Genomic DNA, 25385 nt, shown 5'->3' on the forward strand with positions numbered 1-25385 from the left:
GTGCAAAGCAGCTCTCTAGAACTGTTCATCTTGCATAACTGAAACTTTATTACCTGTTGAACAGCTACTTCCCATTCTCCTCGTCCCCTTCCCTGGCAACTCACTGTACTACTCTCTGTTTCTATGAATTTGACTATTTTCGATACCTCATGTAATTGGAATCATGCAGTATTTATCCTTTTTGTGACTGGTTTTTTTCACTTAGCATAATGTCCTCCAGGTTCATCCATATTGCTCCATGTGGCAGAATTTCCTCCTTTTTAAAGGTTGAATAATATTCCATTGTATACCACATTTTCGTTCTCCTTTACCCATTGATGGACATTTAGGATGTTTCCTATCTTAGCTATTGTGAATAATGCTACAATAAACATGAGAGTGCAGATATCTCCTGAAGGTTCTGATTTCACTTCTTTTGAATACTATATACCCAGAAGTGGGATTTCTGGCTCATATGTTAGTTCCCTTTTTAATTTTTTGAGGAACCTCCATACTCCTTTGCATAGTGGCTGCACCATTTTACATTCTCACCAACAATGTGTACAAGAGTTCCAATTTCTCCATATTCTTGCCAATACTTTTTGTCTTTTGTTTTTTTGATAATAGCCATTCTAACAGGTCTGAGATGATATCTTACTGAGGTTTTGATTTGCATGTCCCAGGTGACTAGTGATGTTGAGCATCTTTTCATATACCTGTTGGCCACTTGTATATCTTCTTTGGAGACATGTCTTTTGCTCATTTTTAAGCAGGTTATTATTATTATTTTTTGATATTGAGTTGTATGAATTCCTTACATATTTTGGATATTAACCCCTTCTTAGATATGTGGAATAGATGTTAATTTATTTGCTGTGTGCTCTTAGGGCCATTTCCAGAGACTTTAAATGTTTGTTCTTTTTACATAATTTTCCACCAGTTTCTCTGGGTGTGGGTGAAGGGTGAATCCATGGATCTCTTCATGCTCTCCTGCCAGAAATGAAACCCATATATTTATTTTTAAATGATATAATAGACACATGTGACAGAAATTATATAAACACATGAGAACTAGAGCATTGACACTCATTCAATCTGTATGTGCTCTTTGTTTATACCATCCCCTGCTTTCCTCACCCCTCAAAGTGACCAGATTTTAAAATTTTATATTGTTCCCTTTATCTTTAAAAATCATTTTACCAAATAATTATGCAGGCCTGAAATATGTAATATTTGACATTAATTATTTTTAAAATTACACAAAGACTGTTTCCTAAATATAGCCTTCTGGGACTCAGTTTTTTCACTTACATTATATTATTAAGACTTCTCCATATTGCAGCATGTAGCTGTAATTTATTCAGTTTTATTTACAAATAAATTCACACCGTGGAATGTTATGTAGAAGTACTTTCTCCTTTTGATAGATACAGGGTTGTTCCCAGGTTTTCTTTTTATTCAGTGTTTAGCTCACTCTACCATGACTTCCATCCCCAGCACTTGACTGAAACTGGTGACGGTAAGTCATTAATTACTTCTGTGAGGCCCAAGTGAGTGGACACTTCTCAGTCCTCATGTTACAAGACCTCACTTTGCCATTCAGCTGAGTTGGCTTCTCCCTCCTTGAAAAGCTTGCTTTCTTGGTTTCCATGATACTTCTGTTATGGTTTCTTTCCTGCTTCTCTGATCCCTTCTTCATAATCTCCTTTGTCCTTTCCATCTTCCTTCCATAGTTTCTAATTGATATTTCTGACGGCCTGATCCTGGGAACTCTTCCCTCACTTGACTCTCTCTCCTTTAATGTGGAGAAGTATCACCTGAGGAACTTATTAAAATGCATATTTTGGAGTGTTCCCAAAGAGATTCTGATTTAGTAGGTATAGGAGAAGACACAAGAGTTTGCATTTTTAACAAGCGCCCATCTCTGAGTGGATTTAGGTAGTTCTCAGAATTTAGTCTACTGTCTCTTCTGCAAAAATGTCTTTGCTTTGCTCAATTTGTTATGTCTTCTAGAGATTTTATAAAATTCAAAAATTTTAAGAGAAATCACTGGCACTAATAACACTTTAGAAAACCCTGGATTTAGAATTACATTTAAACAGAGCAGAGTAGGTGTCAAGTGTTATATGATATTTTTTTCTTTGTTTTGGAGATGGCACCTAACAGAAGAGCTAGCTGTATGGCAGATCCACTTGTTACCAGGACTGGAGTATCTTTTATAGTCAGTGGTACTGGTCAAGCTAAACAATTCTTTGAAGTAAAGGGAACTAGAAAAGCACAAAAACCATAGCTACCTCATATGGAAAAGCTGACTAATAGAAATGCTTTCCTTGGTATCTATAGATTTGGGCAGTGTAGAGTCGATGTGCAAGATAGTGCTAATAGGTAGGTAGGGTTCAGAAAATTAGCATTTTGTAGGCCACATTAAGGATTTTTTTTCTTTACATTATTGGAACAAGATGCCACTGGAGTGTTTTAGATATAGTGATCAGGTGGAGGCAGAAGGTCCCATGATTTCAGATGTATACTTTGGAAAGCTCACTTTGGCTGTGTGTGGTTAATCAAATGAGTATGGGGTTCAAGTGTGCATATTGGTTGAGGGAAGCTAGTTAGAAGGTTACTGTTGAAGTCAAGGAGAGGTAGACTGTGGCTTGAATTAGAATGGTAGCAATAGAGATGGAATTTGACTCTAAAGATCATTATAATTTATGGTCAGCTGAGTTTGTAATTGGATTGGATACAGGAAATGAGAAAAAAGCAAGTTCAAGGAACTTCCAGATTCCTGACTACTACTACTGGATGAACAGAGGTGCTATTGACCAAGGAATGGAATGATGCTAAAAGAAGGCCACTTTTGTTGTCTTTAGATCTGAAAGAGAGTGATCTACATAGACAAGTCCTGTCTTGTGGTTTTCCTCTTTTAGTGGATGAACAACTAAGGAATGTCTCTTCTGTATATTTCACATTTATTAATCTCATCATTGGCAGTTATTCCCATATTGATGAAAACATGGTGCTGACAGTTTCTGTCTCCTGAAGAGAGAGTGCTTTGGCTCTCTCTTGGGTTCCAAGTCCAAACATCCAAGGGAATGTGCTCATTGGCCCAACTTGCTCAGGTGGCTATCCTTGGGCTAATCAACAGTGGCCATGTAAGAGCATAGCAACTCCTGTGGGGCCCATGTGAATGGAACAGGGTGGGAAGAATTAGGGGCTTGTGGGCATATTCTATAGCAAGTATCCATGTCATACTTGCTGGGAAAAACAGAAAAAACAATTCACTCTCCACAGGCCGTTGCTGGTTTGGTAATGTTTGCCTGATCTTGTTTTGGATAGAACATAAGCACCCATAGTATTTTCCTTAATACCATAAAGTACTGTGAAGGCCTTGCCTTAGTACTTGTCTAAGCACTAGAAAGTAATATAACAAAGCTACAGTAATCAAGACAGTATGGTACTGGCACAAAAACAGAAAAATAGATCAATGGAACAGGATAGAAAGCCCAGAGATAAACCCATGCACATATGGTCACCTTATCTTTGATAAAAGAGGCAAGAATATACAATGGAGAAAAGACAGCTTCTTCAATAAGTGGTGCTGGGAAAACTGGACAGCTACATGTCAAAGAATGAAATTAGAACACTCCCTAACACCATACACAAAAATAAATTCAAAATGGATTAAAGACCGAATTGTAAGGCCAGGTATTATAAAACTCTTAGAGGAAAACATAGGCAGAACACTCTATGACATAAATCACAGCAAGATCCTTTTTGACCCACCTCCTAGAGAAATGGAAATAAAAACAAAAATAAACAAATGAGACCTAATGAAACTTAAAAGTTTTGCACAGCAAAGGAAACTATAAACAAGATGAAAAGACAGCCCTCAGAATGGAAGAAAATATTTGCAAATGAAACAACTGACAAAGGATTAATCTTCAAAATATACAAGCAGCTCATGCAGCTCAATATTAAAAAAAACCAAACAACCCAATCCAAAAATGGGCAGAAGACCTAAATAGACATTTCTCCAAAGAAGATATACAGATTGCCAACAAACACATGAAAAGATGCTCAACATCACTAATCATTAGAGAAATGCAAATCAAAACTACCATGAGATATCACCTCACACCAGTCAGAATGGCCATCATCAAAAAATCTACAAACAATTAATGCTGGAGAGGGTGTGGAGAAAAGGGAACCCTCTTGCACTGTTGGTGGGAATGTAAATTGATACAGCCACTATGGAGAACCATATGGAGGTTCCTTAAAAAACTAAAAATAGAACTACCATATGACCCAGCAATCCCACTACTGGGCATAAACCCTGAGAAAACCATAATTCAAAAAGAGTCACGTACCACAGTATTCATTGCAGCTCTATTTACAATAGCCAGGACATGGAAGCAACCTAAGTGTCCATCAACAGATGAATGGATAAAGAAGATGTGGCACATGTATACAATGGAATATTACTCTGCCATAAAAAGAAACGATATTGAGTTATTTGCAGTGAGGTTGATGGACCTAGAGACTGTCATACAGAGTGAAGTAAGTCAGAAAAACAAATAGCGTATGCTAACACATATATATGGACTCTAAAAAAAAAAAAAGGTTCTGAAGAACCTAGGGGCAGGACAGGAATAAAGACGCAGATGTAGAGAATGGACTTGAGGACACGGGGAGGGGGAAGGGTAAGCTGGGACGAAATGAGAGAGTGGCATGTACATATATACACTACCAAATGTAAAATAGATAGCTAGTGGGAAACAGCCGCATGGCACAGGGAGATCAGCTCGGTGCTTTGTGTCCACCTAGAGGGGTGGGATAGGGAGGGTGGGAGGGAGATGCAAGAGGGAGGAGAAATGGGGATAAATGTATATGCACAGGTGATTCACTTTGTTATACAGCAGAAACTAACACACCATTCTAAAGCAATTATACTCCAATAAAGGTGTTAAAAAAATAAAGTAATATAAAGTACTCGCTTGGTGTACTGCAGTCTGGGATAAATTGTACTTTCTGGGTTATGGCACATAAAACATTTTATCTTCCTACATTATAATTTCCCTTCTGTAGTTCTCCATCCCTATAAAAAAAAGAAACTTGGTTATAGTAAATGTGGTATAATGTCATTTTACTGTACCAAGAAACTGTCAGTTTGTTCTATAAGACTATGGATTTTATGAACTTCCTATTGTGTGTATAAGGAACCCCCAGGGCTTCAGCCCCTTGTTCGAGTATAATCTGTGCCCTCCCTCACCCTAGCCTCTAAAATCTTACTCACTTTATGTCGGGAAGTGTTAAATGATTTCTTTGATCCCAAACTGATTCACCTGGGTAATCATCCCATCATTCCCCTGGGGTTAAACGAGTATAAAGATTATGATAGTACTTAAGAAGGAACATGAAAAGATAAATTTATTATGACTAAGACGGACAAAATTGGGACACAATTGCTTGAACATAGACGACTTAGGCAAAGGGGAAAAGCCAATTATCGTATGTTGAAAGATGTTAGGCAGTAATTTAAAAGCTTTCCTATTTGCATAATCATTTTGCATCAGTGTAGGATTGTTTATCTTTCTTTATGGGCTCTTACTGATAAGTCGTAAATTGAACTTCCTCTGAGAGTGACACAATAAGATATCCTTTCCTCTTCAAGTAAACACACTATTTTATGACTTTTTAAAAGGTAAGGGGGTTACTTATATCATTTTGTATTTTGATTTTTAATTACACATGTTGCTTATGTTTCCATCGCATTATGTTTTCTTTGAGAAACACAAGGTTGTGTTGGTTTACAGGAATATTGAAATTATCATCAAGGGGATGTGACTACCCGTTGATCCTTGAGCTGCACCTGGGTAGCTGGGGGCTCTTCACCTCCTCCGCTGTCCGTAGAATCTACTTTCATTCCTACAGTGGGAGTTGTTTTCAAGGACGCAGCCTTGAGAGAGTAATGTGTTGTTGAGACCATCTGGACGGTGTGATTGATGTGATTGAGCCCAGTTAAAGCTCTATATAAACCTTGGAGAGATTCTGGTGGGCGGGTGCAGTGATCTCCTTATCTTGAGGTCGCCCAAGACATGCCTCCTCTGTAAGTTCCCTTGCTTATTAATACGGTCATCTACCAATCTGGAGTGGTCTCAATTTTTCTTTGATTTCTCCTTGCCCTCCATGTATGGGGGCTGGTTTCAGATTTCACCTGGGAAGCTGTCCAGGTTTGTGAATCAACAAAGAGATAAAAAATGTCTTGAGGTTTAGAAAAAATAGAACAGTGGAAGTCTCACATTTTTATGTGTTTTAAGCCATTTGAGATTTTTTTCTAAACTATAGCAACTCCTAATTAGACACTATGACCTATTGTAATACAGCTGAATAACAAAAAAAGGAAAACGACTAGCTAGGATTACTTTGCTATCTCATTTTATCATGGAGTATCATCTGAATCTTTTCAAATGCCAGATTTAAATAAGTCATATTTCATGTTTCTCACTCTCCTATTTTTCATTCATTTTAGTTGCAGGGATATTTTGAGTTAATATTCTCTTTGATATTTTTGTTTGAAATTATCCCTTGAGTTAGAGGCAATGTTAAGAATAAGGAGAAACTTACAGACTCTCCTGTTATGTGCATTTCATGGGTACTGAGGAGAGAGTAATGGTGAGAAGAGAGGAGATTCAATACATATCTTTCTCACTGACCATGCTTTAAGTCTACTGTTCATTCATTTGTTCATTCATCAATATTTGTTGAATATCTATGATGTTTCTAGGAAAGAGGGAATAGCAAAGAAATGCAACCATTGCCCGTGTAGAACTCCCAGAAAGAAAGGTATGCAAACCGGTTATTACAATATAGAGTGATTAATATGATGGGGTGGAATGGAGTACAGGGCAGCAGCACATGAGTATTGTAGGGTTTGAGGAGACAAGTCAGGGGAGTGTCTTGGGAGAAGTGTCATTTGAATTTAACATTAGGGGATAAATTGCTAGTTGAGTGGAACAAAGAGAAAGGATATTTCAGTTAGGAAGAATCACGTGCACAGGTGTGGAAAAGATAAGCTCATTGGGGATAATGTGCATGGCTTCCCATGGCTAAAACTTTGAATGCCTCTGAGGGGTGGCAGGTGAAACTGGAGAGAAGTACAGTAGCCAAACAATGTTTGAAGGTGATGGGAAACAGTCTGCCCTACCCACGAAACACCATTATTAACTTTTTCTTAATTTTGTGAAATCTTTCCCAAAGCAATTTTCTACCTTGGAAGTCATCATAAGTCAGATTTGTACAGCTTTGAATTTTCCTGATTAACGACCAGTTCTCCACTTCACTTTGTAATTGTACGCTAGGCCTAAGTCCCATAACTATTTCTTTAAGTTGATAAGCCAAATACAAATCCTTTTCTTCCATGTTAAATACCAGTGAGTGCTATTGTGAATTGATGAACCCCTGTTATTTGTGAAATTACCTCTATTGTTAGAGTCTGACAAATTACTAACAGATACACATCACAAAAATGCCAGGCACTTCAGCTCATTTAACTGCTTTCATTGGCATTTTCTTCCTTCCCCCCCATGATTACTGTCATTTTTTTTAGCTCTGTGTTAAATCACCGTCTAATTATGCATCATCACAGCAACTCATAACAGTTGAGCATGTCTCGCTCCTAAATTTTAAAAGCAACTCTGTTGAGTCAGGCTCACAATGAGAGTGTTGTCACTTCTCTTGACCTTGCTTTACCCTCTGGGGCTTTGGGATTTTTGAGTTCCATGATTATGGTGGGAACCTGCTAGAGAGTGGTGTGCTTTGGAAAAGTTCATTGGTCACTTGGTAAGGTGAAGAATAAGGAACAAAGCAGGAAATCGTCTCCCAGCTGTTTCACTGCCACTTTGGATGACCTGATTTGTTTTCTTATTTCTAAGGTACCTTTTTAATAAAAAGACATTGACTGATGGGAAGCTGGAGATTGAATCTTACGTTTTTGGCCAAATGTGATCATTTTTGTATAAATGCTTAGTAGATCTACAGGTCACTTAATTTGTGTTCCCTCATCTATTAAATTAGCATAGTCCTTCTTCCTATCTCATAGAGAAGTTATGCGGATAAAATGTCCTAAATTATTGCTTGGTGCCCACTTGTTAAAGGCAGACTGTTCAACATGACTTTCAGGGAATGTTGCCTTTTCTTTATGTGTAGTTATGATTTGAATTTGAATCTTAGAAATTATTCTATTGTTACCAGCTGGGAAATTTCAGGTAGTAGATTTAGGGAGTCCAGCAGAAAGTATCAGTTTTGATCCTATTTAATTCCCGTTTAGAATGTGGAATCTAAGTTGACTGGGGCATGAGCGAGCCATTCTCCTGTGGTTCCCAGTGTATTTCAGGGGCTCCACGAACTCTATTTTCATTTCTCATATATTTTGATTTTGATGTCTATATAAAAATACCAAAGAATTTCAATAGGTTCATTTATAATCATAATCTCACCCGGGATCATCACCTGTTCTCATTTATCAGCATTGCCAAGGAAATTATTTTTATTTAATGAAGAACCAGCTTCTTTAACAGATGTTTCATAAATTTAGAAGATGCCCTGCACTTCCCCATCAGTGAAGGAACACCTAGATGCTCTCGGCATATGCAATAACTGATATAAGTATTTTGCTTGCTTGACCTTTAAATTTCTTATAATAAATTACAAATTATTCAACTCCCCAAGTCAGTAATCAATATACAATGGCAGATTGCACAGGCCCATTTATCTTCCCCTTTGTGTTTTATCTTGAAGACCATTATTCAAAAATTGTTGGCTGCAATGTGTGATAATTGGTGCTTCTACAGACTAGCTTAATCTACAACCCATCAAAGTAAATATTATTTCCATTTAAAGCTGTAGAACCAGAGGCTTAGAGATGCTAAGGTCATTTAGCCGGAAATAGCAGAGTCAATATTCAAACTCAAGTCTCTCTGATTTCAAAACACATGTTCTTTTTATCCCTGCCTACCCTACCAGCCATGCATAGTTCCATGAAAATTTTCTGGTAAATGTATAAGAAATATTTTCTCATAATTCTCTGAAGAGATATACTATTCAAGGGACTCAAGAAAGTCCTTCTCAATTACCTTAGATTATTGACGTTGATTAAGAAAAGAAAGAATTGGGGCTTTTACAGAGACAAGAGAAACAAAGAGGATCTTATATTGTCGTATATCCTTAAGAAGGTAGTACGCAGTCAGAACACACTAGGCCGTGGGTCAGATTATCTGTGAACGAGAAGGAATCTGAGAAGTGCTGGTGGGGGTGATCATTTAGTGTTAGAGGGTTCTGACGTGTTCTAGAATGAATTAAGGACTTGAAACATCATCTCTGATGTCTGGAAACATTCCCCCACTTAGAGTTCACTATGCTAAAGGTTAGATATTACTTTTCATGCTCAAATCTTCCAAGTTACTCTGCATCTTTGAAGCACTAACTATGCTGTGAGGTGGGAAGTTAGAATATAGTTTACAGTTTAATTTGAGAAACTTTACCATTTTATTCCCAGTTAGCCTCACACGGACACTTGTTTTATTCAAGCAGTCATGAGTGTTTTGTTTTGTGAGAGGGGAAGCTTTTATTGATGCTTCCCACATTCTATTTCATTTTATTCTCTTCAAATTAATTAGAAGAGAAACAAAATTTGATTTCCAATTGTTTCCCTGAATGAGTCTTTTGTTTTTTTTTTTTTACTCTCAAAGCTGAGTTACTTTCCTGTTGTTGCCTTGATCATTTTATAGAACCAGGTAACCTTGTTTTCCCATTTGCTCCTCTTAAACATTTCTCGCCAGATATCTACTCACTCAGTATCCATCCATCCACCCATCCATCCATCCATCCATCCACTCCTCCATTAATCCATCTAGCTATTAGTTCATTTTTCAATTAATTAAATCAGTCATCAGTCATCATTCAACTTTCACTTCCTTTTTGGACATTGTGTTTATACTTTATTGAAATATTTTGTAAAAATACCGATAATTAAAATGACATGTTTTCTATGTGCAGGTATTTATTTTATTGTGATAATAAAGAGGATATTATAGAAAATTAGTAATATACAGACATGTCTATACCCTGAATATGTGAGTATAAATTGATATACACTCATCAAATGTAATTTGGTAACATGTTTCAAAATTTATAATGTATCTGCTTTTTGACCCAGTGAATCTGTTACCAGTAATTCATCCTAGAGACATGCTTGTACAGATAAAGAGGTATGAATAAGATGAAAATAGAAACATTGCTAAACTGTAGATAACCTAAATGTCTACCAATAGAAGTCTGCTAGAAAATAGCTATTTCTTTTTAGTACTATTTTAAAACTCAAATTAAATTTTTCCCAGACTTGCTCCTTCAATATTAGTTTTGTGGGTTAATTAAATTTGATAACAAATAATGACTTCTCCTATTTGATAATTGACTCTCCTCTTTCCAAACAGGATACTTGTCTTCTCTATTCTTAAAATGAATTTATATATTCATTTAACAAGTGTTGGGACTTCCCCAGTGGTCCAGGGGGTAAGACTCTGCACTCCCAATACATGGGGCCCGGGTTCGACCCCTGGTCGGGGAACTAGATCCTGCATGCATGCTGCAACTAAGAGTCTGCATGCCGCAACTAAAGATCCCGCATGCCGCAACAAAGACCCGGCACAGCCAAAATGAATGAATGAATGAACGAATGAATGAATAAATAAATAAATAACAAGTGTTATACTGTACACTTACCATATGGCAGGCAACGTTTGAGGTGCTTGCACACAAAATTCCTTCCCTCATGGAACTTATGTTGCAGAGAAGGGAGACAGAAAATTTACAATAAATATAGTAAACAAATTATATGGAAGTCAATAAGTGGTTTAGAAAAAAATGAGCAAGGCAAAGGGTGTTTGGAGCACTGGAGATGAGGAGAATGCTACAGGTTTAAACTGGATCATTAGGATAGATTTCATTGCGAAGGTGACATCTGTGAACAGATTTAAAGGAGAAGAGAGAGTTAGCCAAGCAGATATCTGGAGTGTGTAAAGTCAGAGTAGTTGGACTAAGGGATGAGAGAAGAGTAATAGGAGATGAAGTTAGATGAATAATGAAAAGCGAGATCATATGGGACCTTGTAGAACATTTGAACGACTATGGCTTCTGAGTGAGATGGGGAACCCTTGGAGATTTTGAGCAGCAGAATGACACAATCTGATTTATATGTCAAATAGGTACTGTGTTGAAAAGAGATTGTAGGAGGAGATCCAGTTAGTAGATTATTATCATGCAGATCAGAGATGGTGGTGGCTTGAATGAGTGTGTAGTGAAGGTGGTAACAAGCAGATGAGGTTGAGAGTGGAGTTGTCTGAATTTCCCAACAGTAGATGATGGGATTTAAAAGAGAGGAGTCAAAGATAATTCCTCATCAGTTAAAATGAGAAAGGCTGTGGGTAGTCAGTTTGGGAAGGAGGATTACGTGGTCAGTTTTGGATATCTTAAATTTGAGATGTCAGATATCTAACTGGAGACTTCAGCTAGGCAGCGAGGAATATAAATCTAGAGTTCAGAAGAGGTCAGGGCTGCAGTTTTAAATTTGGGAGTTATTGGCATGTGATGGGTATTTAAAGCCACGAGACCTGACGAGATCACAAAATGAGCGAGCATAAGTGTACCAACACTGTGAAGTTGGGCAGGAGAGGTGGAACTGGCAAAGAACATGAGGAACCACTAGTGAAGTAAGAAGAAAACAAAGAGAGTGTATCCTGGAAACCTAATGAAAAAATGAGTTTCAAGGAGGAGGGAGAGATCAACTCTGCCAAATGCTATTGACAAGTCAAGTAAGCTAAGAACTGAGAGGTGGGTCATAGGGGTCATTGACAACCTTTAAAAGAGTAAACACTACAATCTTTTTTTTTTTTTTGAATTGGAGTACAGTTGTTTTACAATGTTGTGTTAGTTTCTACTGTACGACAAAGTAAATTGGAGTTCCCAGTGCTATACAGCATGTTCTTAGTAGTTATTTTATACATATTAGTGTATATATGTCAATCCCAATCTCCCAATCCATCCCACACTACAATCTTAATAATGATTATGAAAGGATTTTTGTTTTAAAGTTGAAATCGAGGAAATCATGGTGAAGACACATTAAAAAGAGTGTATTAGCAGGATAACTTTAAGAAAAGTTATAGCCATTTTGAGCCAACAGATGTTTGGAAACATTTAAATAATAGTACAAAGCAGAATTATATAGATTAGATTATGTCACAGTTCTTTTTTATTGTTTCCAATTCTTTACATAAAAAGAATATGTTTTTATAAACAATAAGGACTTAACTGTATAACAGAGGAAACTATATTCAATATCTTGTAATAACCTATAATGGAAAAGAATCTGAAAACGAATACATATATATATTTATATGTATAACTGAATCACCTTGCTGTACACCTGAAACATTGTAAATCAACTAACTTCAATTAAAAAAAGAAAAAAAAAAAAGAATAAGTCCATGATTCAAATTAAAAAACTATATTTAAAAGTATACTTTGTGATGTCACTTTACGTCTGTGCTTCTTTAGTCTATTCCCTACCCCTATATTTTTTTGCATATACTTTAAGTATTATTGCAGATATTAGCAAATGCAAATATATACTTACCTTCCCTAATTCCTTACTCAGAGGGTAGCATACTATAAACACATTTTCATACTTTCTTTCTTTACTAAACAATATCTTAGAGGTCTTTCCACATCAGTATAAAGAGAGCTTCCTCATTACTTATGGTTGGGTAGTGTTTAATCATCATTTATTTAAACAGTTTTCTTTTGATGGGCACTTGGACTTTTTCCTAACTTTCAAAATTAGATACTGCTATGACCTTATATGTTTCACATGTGTTCAAGTATATCTATAGGATAAATTCCCTGAAGTGAGATTGCCTGGTCAAATTTTTTGTAAATTTTATGTACACTGTCAAATTTCCCTCCATAGAGATTCTACTATTTTGCATTCCCACTGGCCAAGATATGTGAATTCCTGTTACCCTAAAGCCTTATCAACAGAATGTGTTGTCATATTTTTGAATTTTTGCCAATATGGTAGATGAAAACTGGTATCTCTTATGGTTGAGGCTGAGCACATTTGTATATGTCTAAGGATCATTTGTGGGTTTTTTTCCCTGTGAGGGTTCTGATCATATGTTTACCCATTTTCTATTGGATTGTCAATGGCTTTCTTTTAGATTTTTAGGAGCTTTTTATGTATTAGGAAGATGAACTCTTGACTATGAGTTGTAAATATATATTTTTTCTTATTTTCCATCTTGGATTTTTTTGACCACTTAGTATGCCATTTTTTTCTTTTAAATGCAACTATGCATTTGAATTTATAATTTGTTTTATAGCTTATAGATTTTAAGTCAGTTAAAATGTCTTCCCCATTCCAAGATCATAAAGGGATTTGATATGTTTTCTTCAAGTACATTTTTGAGCCATTGGAGTTTGGCCTGGTATGTGAATGGCCAGATAGCTACCCAGAGGCTCCAATGTCACTTATTAAAAAGTCCATTTTTACTTCCATTGATTGGAGGTTCAATCTTTATTATGCATCAAAATCCCACATATTTAGATCTATACTTAGCTTTTCTGTTCTGTTCTGTTGGTCCACATAATCTTCTGCTATTTCACTGCTTTAATTATTGTGGCTCTAGACTATTCTTGAATTTAATGAGGTCCATTCTCATCCTCTTCTCTTTCAGAGTTCTCATGGCTATATACCATAATTTGAATACTTGTGGAATCATTGGTATACTTGTAATTATGACATTAAGCGAAATAAGCTTTAAGAATTATTTTTAGTTTGTAGTTATTGAAATCCATTTAATCTTCCATTTATCCCATTAATATTCCTTGAGCACTTATTATGTGCTTAGCACTTTCTACATACTTGGGAATGTCAGTGAGGGCAACAAACTTCTGCTCTCTTGTAGCTTTGTAGCCGTGTAAATTAGTTCTGAGTCTTTTAAGAAAAAGTTCTATTTGATTATTTTTCACATCACCTGAGATTGAATTAAGGCAGAGTGTCAACTTTGCCATCTCGATATTTTTTGAAGGAAATCATCTTCATCTTGTGCAACATCTATAATAAATCATCTTTGATCCAGAATAGTAAAGAATATAAAGAGTGTGAAGAAAAGAAGAAAGTGCTAGAGAAAAATGAGATACCCAAGAGATATCTTGTTTTTTCACTTACCTCAGTTGAAATTAAGTATCTATTTGGTATCATAAATTTGCAGTATTGTGACCATAGGAACATTTCAGCAGTTGACAAGTCTAAGAAATGATTATTCATGCACTATATCAAGTGCTTAAAATTTGACTCCTAAACTGTTAATAATAAAATTGCAGTAGTAATTTTTTTGATTGAATTCAGGATTTATTCTCAAATATAGGAGCTATGATAAGATATCTGGCATCAGCCTTGGCTTTGGCTGAATATTGCTTTTAGCACTTGACCACTTAGTATGACATAAAAATAGATATTCTGAGGTCCTTTATCATATTTTTTTCCAAAGACAGAAGCCAAAAGATGGGAATAACAGAGGTATAATGCCTGCATATCAGTGGCATGTCAGGCTCATGACAATCTTTTCATTAGTTAGAAATGTTCTCAGCCCCAGATAAACTGTCCAGTGAGCAAAACACATGGAGGCAACTTACCTGGACTTTGCCCTTCTGCTCTATAGGGTATATCCCATAGTCCTTTAGCAACAACCACACATCTAGCATAAATTGTTTTAGGCCTTGAGAGTCGAAAAACCAGCTTATTTAAGGATGTAGTAAAAAAAACACCACATTTAAATAGTATACAACAAACATTTAAAACTGATGTGCAAAATAATTTTTATAGGTCTTTATTTATGCTGTTGCTTTTGCCTGCAACCTCCATTTCACCTGCCTTACCTTTCAGATCTCAAAAGTTGCCTCTGCAAGAGCACTAGAGCACTTTTCTTCCCCCAGAACTAGCTTCTAGGCAGTTAAGAACATTAGTTATCTATAGTATAGTGATTGTGTCATAGTGCTTGGATTAAGTCAGTGGCGTCCGTTAGACTCACCTGGAGGGATTGTTAAACCACAGACTGGTGGGTTCTACCATCAGATTACTAACTGAGTAAGTCTGGGATGGGGTCCAAGAATTTACATTTCTGACAAGTTCCTGTATGATGCTAATGCTATTTATTAGCATCATTTTATTTTAGCAACAATTTTATTTCATCTGAAAGCAGCATTCTACTTTATTATTGGTTTGCAGAATAATGAGGTCCCCACTGAAGTTTCTATTCTCTTTTCATCAACACCTTCCCACCATCCCCCCCCTTCCCAAGGCAACCTGGAAAGCAACAGCAAACTTTGCTGTGTTGGACCGTCCTTCACAAGGAAGGATACTCCAAATGGTCCTCTTGCCATGTGGAACTGAAGAAGCTGAGGATAAGCCTGGGCAAAAATGTGGTCCACTGACTGCTGAGTCAAAATACATTACAGCTTAGGACACAAGACACCAGAAGCAAATATTTTGAAATAAATCTGAAAGCAAAGGTTAAAAATGTTGACAACAACATACACACTTAGCTTTCTTCTCATTTCTGTTTCTTGCTTTAAAGGTTTTCTTATTCTCTGCCCGAATATTTGTTGACTTGGGAACTGATGAAAGGACAGAGATGAAAAAAAACTTGTCTGTGACCTTACTCTTTGGCTTATGTTCATTAAAATGATAAAACCGGATGAGGTAATTTTTATTCTGCTATTTTCTTTTCTTTTCATTTTTACTCTTCATTCTACTTTTAGATTGCTCTTTCTCTTACCTTACTTTCCCTAAATTCATCTTCCATTGTTAGCACTACCTGTAGTTCAAAAGTCTTTTCAGATGTAAAATTCTCTGCTGCATTTATTGTCTGGCTTTTAATTTTTAATGTCTTTCTTTTTTCCCCCCATACCTACTACTTGTATTTTTGTTTTCCTTGGATTTTATCTTGTTGGCAGCTGGCATTGTCTCCTTTATTTCATCCTGCTCGTGTAAATATTGTCAAAGCACTCACCTCTGTTTTACCCCAGAGGAGAAACTAGTGGATAAAGAATATGCCACACCTTTTCTTTCTTTCAAAGAACAGATAGCTGGGACTTCCCTGGTGGCCCAGTGGTAAAGAATCCGTCTTCCAATGCAGGGGATGTGGGTTCAGGTTCTATCCCTAGTCAGGGAACTAAGATCCCACATGCCTCGGGGCAACTAAGCCTGCGTGCCACAACTACTGAGCCTGAGTGTCTCAACTAGAGAGCCCGAGTGCTGCAAACTACAGAGCCCATGCACTCTGGAGCCTGCACGCCCCAACTAAAGAGAGAGAGAGAGAAGAAAAGAAAAAAAACTAACATGCCACAACTAGAGAGAAAACCCTCGTGCCACAACAAAGAGCCCGCGCGCTGCAACAAAAGATTGTGCGTGCCACAACTAAGACCCAAGGCAGCCAAAAAAAAAAGAAAAAAAGGATAGCTATTTCATGTGAAATGTCTCTCTTGTAAATTTCTTTATATTTCCCTTTAATAGTTAATCTAGTTTTTTTAAAAAAATTTATTTATTAATTTATTTATTTTTGGCTGCATTGGGTCTTTGTTGCTGCATATGGGCTTTCTCTAGCTGCGGTGAGCGGGGGACACTCTTCGCTGCGGTGAGCAGGCTTCTCATTGTAGTGGCTTCTCTTGTTGCGGAGCATGGGCTCTAGGCACATGGGCTTCAGCAGTTGTGGCACACAGGCTCAGTAATTGTGGCTCACGGGCTCTAGAGCGCAGGCTCAGTAGTTGTGGCACATGGGCCTAGCCGCTCCGTGGCATGTGGGATCTTCCTGGACCAGGGCTTGAACCCATGTCTCCTGCATTGGCAGGCGGATTCTTAACCACTGCGCTAACAGGGAAGTCCTAGTTTTTGTTATTTAAAAAGCAGTGTCATCCCCTTCTAAAGATTTGTTCTGTGTTAGAATCTTGTGAATTCTTACCACCCATAGAAAAGGAAAATATTATAAGGAATGGAGGAAGATCAAAAGTGAGGAAGAGAACACCATTTCACCTGTTGTACTCTCTCTTTAGGACAGTTGTGTAAGATTTCAAATTTTATATAAATGCTTTAATTATATATTGATATGATTCCCAGCCTTAAGTGCTTAAGTAGGTAATAATATTAGACTGTATTTCCTAAAATCTAAAAAATATCTGTTTTGAAAGTCACAATGGGGTTATCTCTAGGAGATATGTGTTCAATGTGTTAACTGCAAATTTTGGTCAGTGAAATTTTCTAGTTTTTTAAAAAAATTTTTTAAATTTTATTTTTTTGGCTGCATTGGGTCTTCGTTGCTGCGCGCGGACTTTCTCTAGTTGCGGTGAGCGGGGGCTACTCTTTGTTGTGCTCGGGCTTCTCATTGCGATGGCTTCTCTTGTTGCGGAGCATGGGCTCTAGGCGCGCGGGCTTCAGTAGTTGCAGCACTCGGGCTCGGTAGTTGTGGCGCATGGGCTCTAGGGCGTGTGGTCTTCAGTAGTTGTGGCTCATGGGCTCTAGAGCGCAGGCTCAGTAGTTGTGGCACATGGGCTTAGCTGCTCCGCAGCACATGGGATCTTCCTGCACCAGCGTTTGAACCCCTGTCCCCTGCATTGGCAGGCAGATTCCTAACCACTGTGCCACCAGGGAGTTCCTTCTATTCTAGTTTTAATGATGGTTTTTGCTTCTGGCATGACTGGATATCTTGTTGACTCTGTACCTTCCTAGGATCCAATCAAATCATCTTTATATTAATTTTGTTAAGACTTTTCTAGCAGACGGGAAAAGGTAATATTAGTGACTTGTAAGATTTTGACCTTGTTGATGTAGTTTGTGGACCAGAATAACAAAAAAATTCTTTATTTAGTGTAGTTGGTGTCAACTATCCCTGTGCCTCAGAACCATCTGGAGATTTAAATAAAAACTAGATGCCAGGAGGGAGGATCAAGATGGTGGAGTAAAAGGACTCTGAGCTCACCTCCCCCTACAAACACATCAAAAATTATAGATGACAGAGCTTAACTCTCAAAAATTTAATTTCAATTAGCTTTGGGGGAGGTGGCAAGGAGTATTTTAGAAAACGTCCGAGTTGATTCTAATATGCAGTTGGAATTGTGAACCATTGATTTATCATCAGATTGATAAACTGTGGAAATATATACAGGTGCAAAAGCATCTTCATGGCACTAGGCAAACCACAGCTTCTCAACACGTGTCCTTTTTTTTGGTATATCCCTTGGAGTCCTAAGAGATGACTTGAACTCTGGCCTCACAATGGTTAAGTTTGCCCCTGCCTTTTCATCTGCAAGGCTATTATATGCCATTCCTTTGAGAATAAATATAAATGTCCAAATTATTGATGAAAATCAGGGTGAGGGGATTAAAGAGTGGGGAAGCATCCATTACAATGTGGGACAATGAAAGAAAGTGCATGTGCTTTTGTTTCTGAATCTGGCATAGTGTGCTAGTAATCTGGTGATATCTGTCATGTCAACCTCGCCTGCAAACTTATTGTTGTCTGTCTATAGAGATGTGACATTAAGTTGCCCATATACTGTGTTATTTATTTGTTTATAGGTTAATTGTTCAGAATATTGATCTCCTGGGCTCATTTTCCCATTCTTTCTCAAACACCCTTTCAAATCAACAGACATAAACTAGGACAGATTCTTCCACACAGGGGACTCTTAAATGATGCAGATTCTTTCTATTTGGTGCCTTTTAAAAAATCACTCTTGCAAGAAAGAATAATCCAGTATAAATATCAGTACCACTCTGGAAGTTACTGCAAGGTTTTAGGCCCTCATTTTTGGAGAGATGCAAGGAACTAACTGGAAGACACCAAATTTTGACCACTTGCCCTTTTGATTAATTTAGCGGTGAATATAGAGAGGGAGGACTCTAAGTTGCCAAAAAATTCTGTAAATTTTTCAAAGAAATAACTTGAGGATGTATTATTCAACTATGTAAGAGCTTCTGTGGGACTCTAAATCTGCCTTAAAAATGCAACAAAACATAAAAGCTTAATTCTGAACAGTGGGGATACAGACTGTCACTTGACCCCCCCTTTTCTACTACCCATAGTTGTAATTACACTGTAACTTTTTTTTTAACATCTTTATTGGAGTATAATTGCTTTACAATAGTGTGTTAGTTTCTGCTGTGTAACAAAGTGAATCAGCTATAAATATACATATATCCCCATATTTCCTCCCTCTTGTGTCTCCCTCTCACCCTCCCTATCCCAACCCTGTAGGTGGACACAAAGCACCGAGCTGATCTCCCTGTGCTATGCGGCTGCTTCCCACTAGCTATCTATTTTACATTTGGTAGTGTATATATGTCCGTGCCACTCTCTCACTTCGTCCCAGCTTACCCTTCCCCCTCCATGTGTCCTCAAGTCCATTCTCTACGTCTGTGTCTTTATTCCTGTCCTGCCTCTAGGTTCTTCAGGTTCTTTTTTCTCTTTTAGATTCCATATATATGTGTTAACATATGGTATTTGTTTTTCTCTTTCTGACTTACTTCACTCTGTATGACAGTCTCTAGGCAGCACTGTTTACACTAGCCAGGACATGGAAGCAACCTAAGTGTCCATCAACAGATGAATAGATAAAGAAGATGTGGCATATATATACAATGGAATATTACTCAGCCATAAAAAGAAACGAAATTGAGTTATTTGCAGTGAGCTGGATGGACCTAGAGACTGTCATACACTGTGACTTCTGTCTTAATTTTGTAATGCATTTGTTTTTTTATTTAGCAAAAAGTAAATTCAAAGCCTGCTGCTTGGCCAGTGGGTTGGTATGTGAAGAGAAGCTAGGTTAGGGGCTTACAGGGGGATTTTAATTCCCTTGATGGGAGTGTGTGTAAACAGAACTGGGAGACTCAGGCTGGACAGTGCTACGTGGAGGCAGCACTTGAAGTAGAACCCTGATTTTGGCCTCTGGGCTCAAGAAATCAACCAGAATCCAAGATGACCTCTAAGAATGAGGGCAGAGAAACTGTTATAATCTAAGAACTAGAAACTGAATATGAAGAGAAGGAAGAATCCAAAACTGAGGACTCAGTAGCAAAGAGGGATCGAAAGCAGGAGATAGAAATGTCGATGCAGAAAGGACTTTGAGGAGCAAAGGTAGCTAACATAGGGATGGGAGTTGGCAGAGACATCAGAAGTGAAAAAGAATGGGAGGAGATGGGCCAGAGTCCTGGATGAATTCAGCCAGGCAAGAGCAGATTGCTTTAGTTGTCTGAATTCTGCTCTTGATTTTACTCTATTTTTTTATATCTTCTTTTTCCTTTGGTATTACTTGGTATTATGATTTAGAAGCATATTTTATTCTTACAGAATCTAATGATAAGATATTGGACAAAGACAGTTCTACAGGTGGATAATTTGTTTCTTGAAAGCATTGTTGCAGCCTCTGTCAGTTGAGGTTTTTTGGGATATTTTTTCTTAATTATAACTTCCAGTTACACACCTAAACATCTTGCGTTGTCTATATACGTATTAATCAAACTATCAATCAATTTCTTCCTGGGATTGTTCTGCCCTCTAGGTATATTTCATTTAGAAATTGATTAAAACTGAGTTAGTGACCTTCATTTAGCTTATTGGCTTCTAGCCTTTCTCTAGAACCTGCCTCTTCACTCTTTAATGTGGTCTTCCCTCTCTGTCTCTTCTTCCCTTGGAGACAATTACCTATTGGTAGAGAAATTCTAGAATGTATGTTAATGTTCATTCCCAGAGTGTTTTGCTACTGAGCCTCCTTACTGCAAACAGATTGCAAATAAATTGTCTTCAGTATTCTCCTGCAGCATATTCATTTTGTGTGTCAGTTGGTAAATATTATTATGGAATAAGCATGGCATTGCTAATTAAATGTAATTGATAGTTTGGTCATTTTCCCCTGAAAAGTTAGAAGGAAGAAAAATACATTCTTATATTTTTGTTGATCTGTTACAATCAGGCTAATCATATGGAAACCAAGCACTTACATTTAATTTTAGAAGCCACTAATTCTTGCCTTCCTATTATTGAGTTGTTTCATGAGGTTAAGTCAACAGTGCTACATGAAACAAAAGTGTTGCATCCAAAAGGAAAGGCTTTTTGGATTCGCCTCATAGATGTCTAGTAGTTGACCTTGAGCACTTTTTAAGATAGGGAAGAATTGAGCTCAAGAGGACCTCCATATTTTGAGTCAAATCCAGCAATATTTAACAAAAGAGGTTTGAACTTAGCTATCACTTATTGAGCGCATACTGTGTAAGAAAGGGGATGTGCTTTTTTTTGCTCATTCAAGAAAGATTATTTTTCGTCTCCACTGAGTAAAGAGTGAGGGGATGTGGTTAGGTTAAATGACAGAAAGAGTCTACTTCTGGCTAGGATTTCTTTTGTGGTTATACGCTCTCTTTTCCACAAGGGAAGTGGTTTTCAGAGTGTAGAGCCACCAGCACACTCTTTCTTCAGGTGACTGTTTTATCTGTAATATGAAAATGTCTGTATTCTGGGTTCTACTATGGATAAATAATTTACTTGCAATTTAAAAATTTTAGAACCGTGGTAAAATTTGGGGAACTAGCAAGTGAGAACAGATCGGGTAGATGACCTATAAGTTCTTTGAGACCTTTGATGAGAATGATGCCATGGTCCAACATACGAATAAAAATATTCTCTTAAAAGACTTCAGTTTCTGCCTTAAAGTGAAGTTAGAAGATTTTAAAAGGCTGATTTATTTGTAAAAAATACAGTAAACAATAAAACTATGCATAATATACTAAAGAATCAGAATCCTTTATATCAGATATCACATGGGGACCCAGGACTGGAGTTCACTGGAAACTCAGTTTCTTCAAGTACTATGTGTCCCCCTCTTGCTGGAAAAGACTGGTGGATGGGGACCTAAGTATTGTCCATATCTGCTTTGGCTATTATCACATGGCTTGGAACAAAAACAGAAACCAATACAATTGTCTCACTTGTTTATTTGAATTAAGAAACATAAAGGGAAGTTGCCAGTTAGTGGTGGAATCTGAGGTCAAAGGGTCATGATCCTGAGAGTTGGAGCAAACTTATGAATCAGTATAAACCATGGGGGCTTCTCTTCAGTGAAGAGCTGAGAATGGAACAATCATCCATAGAGAAATTGAGATGCCCTAAGGGAGAGATTATAGGTCTTCTCTGCTTCTAGTTTCTAGAAACCTCTTAAAAATACACCATTAGCCCTGAGATTCAAGATAATTATTGTATTTTTAAAATACATTTCACTTTACTTGCAATTTTATTTCTTCTCTTTGCAGCCAAACTAACCATACTAGAGTAATCAGTTTTACTTAAACACAAATAATTTTTGCAGGGATGTGTTCAAGAAGCGATGTTTTTCACATTCTTTATTTCATTGCTTCATTTTACTTCTACAGCAAATACATTTTTTTCCTGATATACAACATTTATTATTAGTGTGAATAATTTTAAAGGATATGTTAGTGACATAAAATTTTGGAAAACTGAATATAAAATGCATTTGTATATTTTGATCCAAACCAATTTTCTATGATCAATTTTTATTTTTAGTAATTCCAATATATGCTATATGCTCTTTTCTGAGTTACAAGTCGTATTCAGTGGTTAATGAGGATGGTAATGAACAATTTAATGAGAGGGGGAAAAAATACCAGCTTTGTAAATGTATAGAAGTAACTAGACATTTGATGCAACTTTTAAGTTTCTGTGTGTATAGATATTACCTCATTGACCTATACAAGAACTTGTTTTATTTTATTTTATTTTTTTTTTTTAATTTTTATTTTTATTTATTTATGGCTGTGTTGGGTCTTTGTTTCTGTGTGAGGGCTTTCTCTAGTTGCAGCAAGCGGGGGCCACTCTTCATCGCGGTGCGCGGGCCTCTCACTGTCGCGGCCTCTCTTGTTGTGGAGCACAGCCTCCAGACGCGCAGGCTCAGTAATTGTGGCTCACGGGCGCAGTTGCTCCGCGGCATGTGGGATCTTCCCAGACCAGGGCTCGAACCCGTGTCCCCTGCATTGGCAGGCAGGTTCTCAACCACTGCGCCACCAGGGAAGCCCTGTTTTATTTTATTGAATAATGGCTTCCAATTGGAGACTTATATGTGTTTACTTTAAAGCTTTTCTCTTACTCTTGATGGGATGTCGTCTTCTCCCCAGCTGTGGCCATGGCAGCTGGATGTGGAGGAGGTGCAGGCTGACACCTGGCTCTGAGTCTTCCCTCCCCACCAAACCAATTTCTCTGGTGTTGTGGACAAGAAGGAAGCATATGGGAGGCATAAGTCTTTTGTCATGACTGCCCATGTATCAGAGGTGGATCAGTGTCTTCCCTTAGGCTTAGTCTGGTTTTAGCTGATGCTGGTAGTATCCGCTGGTATAAAGGTTTCTACCCAGATGGTGTACTTGGTTTTCTTTGAGTGGTATTTACCTTTACCTCAGCTCTGTCACTGAAGCATCCCTTAGAGGAGCAGATGTGTCTCCTCTGCTTTTTCCCCAGCAGAACCTACTTCAACTCCTTCTTTGGACTGGACATCCCATCAACTGGCCCAGCAACTGTCCAGGCATTCTCAGCCCATCTCTGTGCTCTTTTCTGTGGATGGAGCTGAGACATTTATCTTTATGCTCTGAGGGTTGTGGGGAGTTGGGACGAGGTGTCTAGGAACATCAAACCTTAAGCTCCACTGGCATGGGCTGCTTCAGTGGTCTCCATCGTTCATAAATCTCTAAGCCAGAAAGAGGCATCATTCTTTATGTTCAAGATTGAGCTTTAAACTTTAAATCTGTGAAGCACTTCCTTCCTTCCCTCCACAGTAGGGGAAATGTAACAAAAGTTGTAATACAACAAACCTTTAGAGTTCTCCAAAGAACTCTCTCCCAAGAATCCCTTAGCATACTCCTTCCCAGAGTATTGTCAGCAAGGGCCTGAGGGCTCTGCAGCTCAGCAGCCCTCCAGCCAGAGAACTAGATGTTTTTAACTTTTTCTTTCTGGAAACTTCAGTCCTCAGAAATGGTAACCTTGACTTTTCAGAGGGGAAACATCCCTGATTTCAATATCTTTTCTTCACAAACACTGTAGTATCCATCTCATACGGCTCCCTGGTCTTCTTTTTGGATGTGAGGATTAGTAGGGGATCGACCACTTGGTGAAAACTCTGCACTGTGCCTCTCAGCAAGTCCTGCAGGGAGCTTGCTGGCTCCAGCTTCAACTGAGGACAGTTCCTTGTCAGTGGGGATAACTTTTGCCTTTTGTTCAGAATAACACAGAAAATCCCACATTACCTATAAATTAGAGAAAATACTTGTCCCCATCTCAACATTTTATTCAGTGCTTTTCTTTCTTTTTTTTTTTTTAATTTTTTTTCAGTGCTTTTCAAATAATTGGAACTGAGTAAACATTTGTTAAAAAAGACAGGAACAGTTTGGATAAGTTCAACTTTAATTTCAAGAAAAAAATTTAAGAAGTTTCCAAGAGAGATGGAAAATGTTTGATAGAATGAAAGGCTATATAGAGGTTAGAATGGATTTATGAGAAGATATCAGGTCCAAGTAATCTGACATAATTCCCTGCTGACATTCTCTGATGAAAATTAATGATTAGAAGATGATGTATTAAGATACTATATACAATTTAACTCAGGCAAAGTTGTGCATTTTATAAAATAGTAGTGAAAAGGGATTTGGGAATCAGTATTAAAACAAAAAGCCAACGAATAGAAATAAATATCAAGTTTTAGGCTATGCCTATACAGGATGAAGATATTAACTATTCCAGTTTGTGTCTTTTTTTAAAAACTCATTTGACTTTTATTTGACTGACTTGACCAAATTGACTTACTGTTTTGGAGCCATGGAAACAGAGTTGTATGTGCTATTGGATGAGATAAGATAAATGCAGATGGGCTTGGCTGTTTATGAAATTAAAAAAAATGTTTATATTGCTATTTGTGGGTTTGACTTGTGTAATACAATTACTGGTTCACATTTCCTTTGAAGTTTCCCCATTTTTTTTTTCAAATGGAGAATTATATTCAGAGTAGGGTAGATTTAAGGAAGATTTGGAAATAAGGAGTTGTCAGTTTCTGCTTACTGTAGGTACCCTGGCCTTTTGGAATTCTGTAAGGCCCTCATTCCTCTTCAGAAGCATCCCCTACCGAAATCATAGTGCATTGGCTCTTCACTGTCTCTCCCTCTAGACGTAGTAAACTACTTAGAGACTATACCCTATTTATCTTTGCATTACCAGCAATTATCACAGAACCTAGAAGATAGTAGG

General features: G+C 37.4%; 1 long non-coding RNA gene across 1 annotated transcript in view; it reads left to right on the plus strand.

The window, feature by feature from the left end:
* Positions 1-25385, plus strand: part of LOC309611888 — a 188066-nt gene that overhangs the window by 12783 nt on the left and 149898 nt on the right. The window lies entirely within an intron of this gene.

This window comes from Balaenoptera borealis (genome assembly GCF_965194805.1).
Source record: "Balaenoptera borealis genome assembly, chromosome: 15".
Lineage (NCBI taxonomy): Eukaryota > Metazoa > Chordata > Mammalia > Artiodactyla > Balaenopteridae > Balaenoptera > Balaenoptera borealis.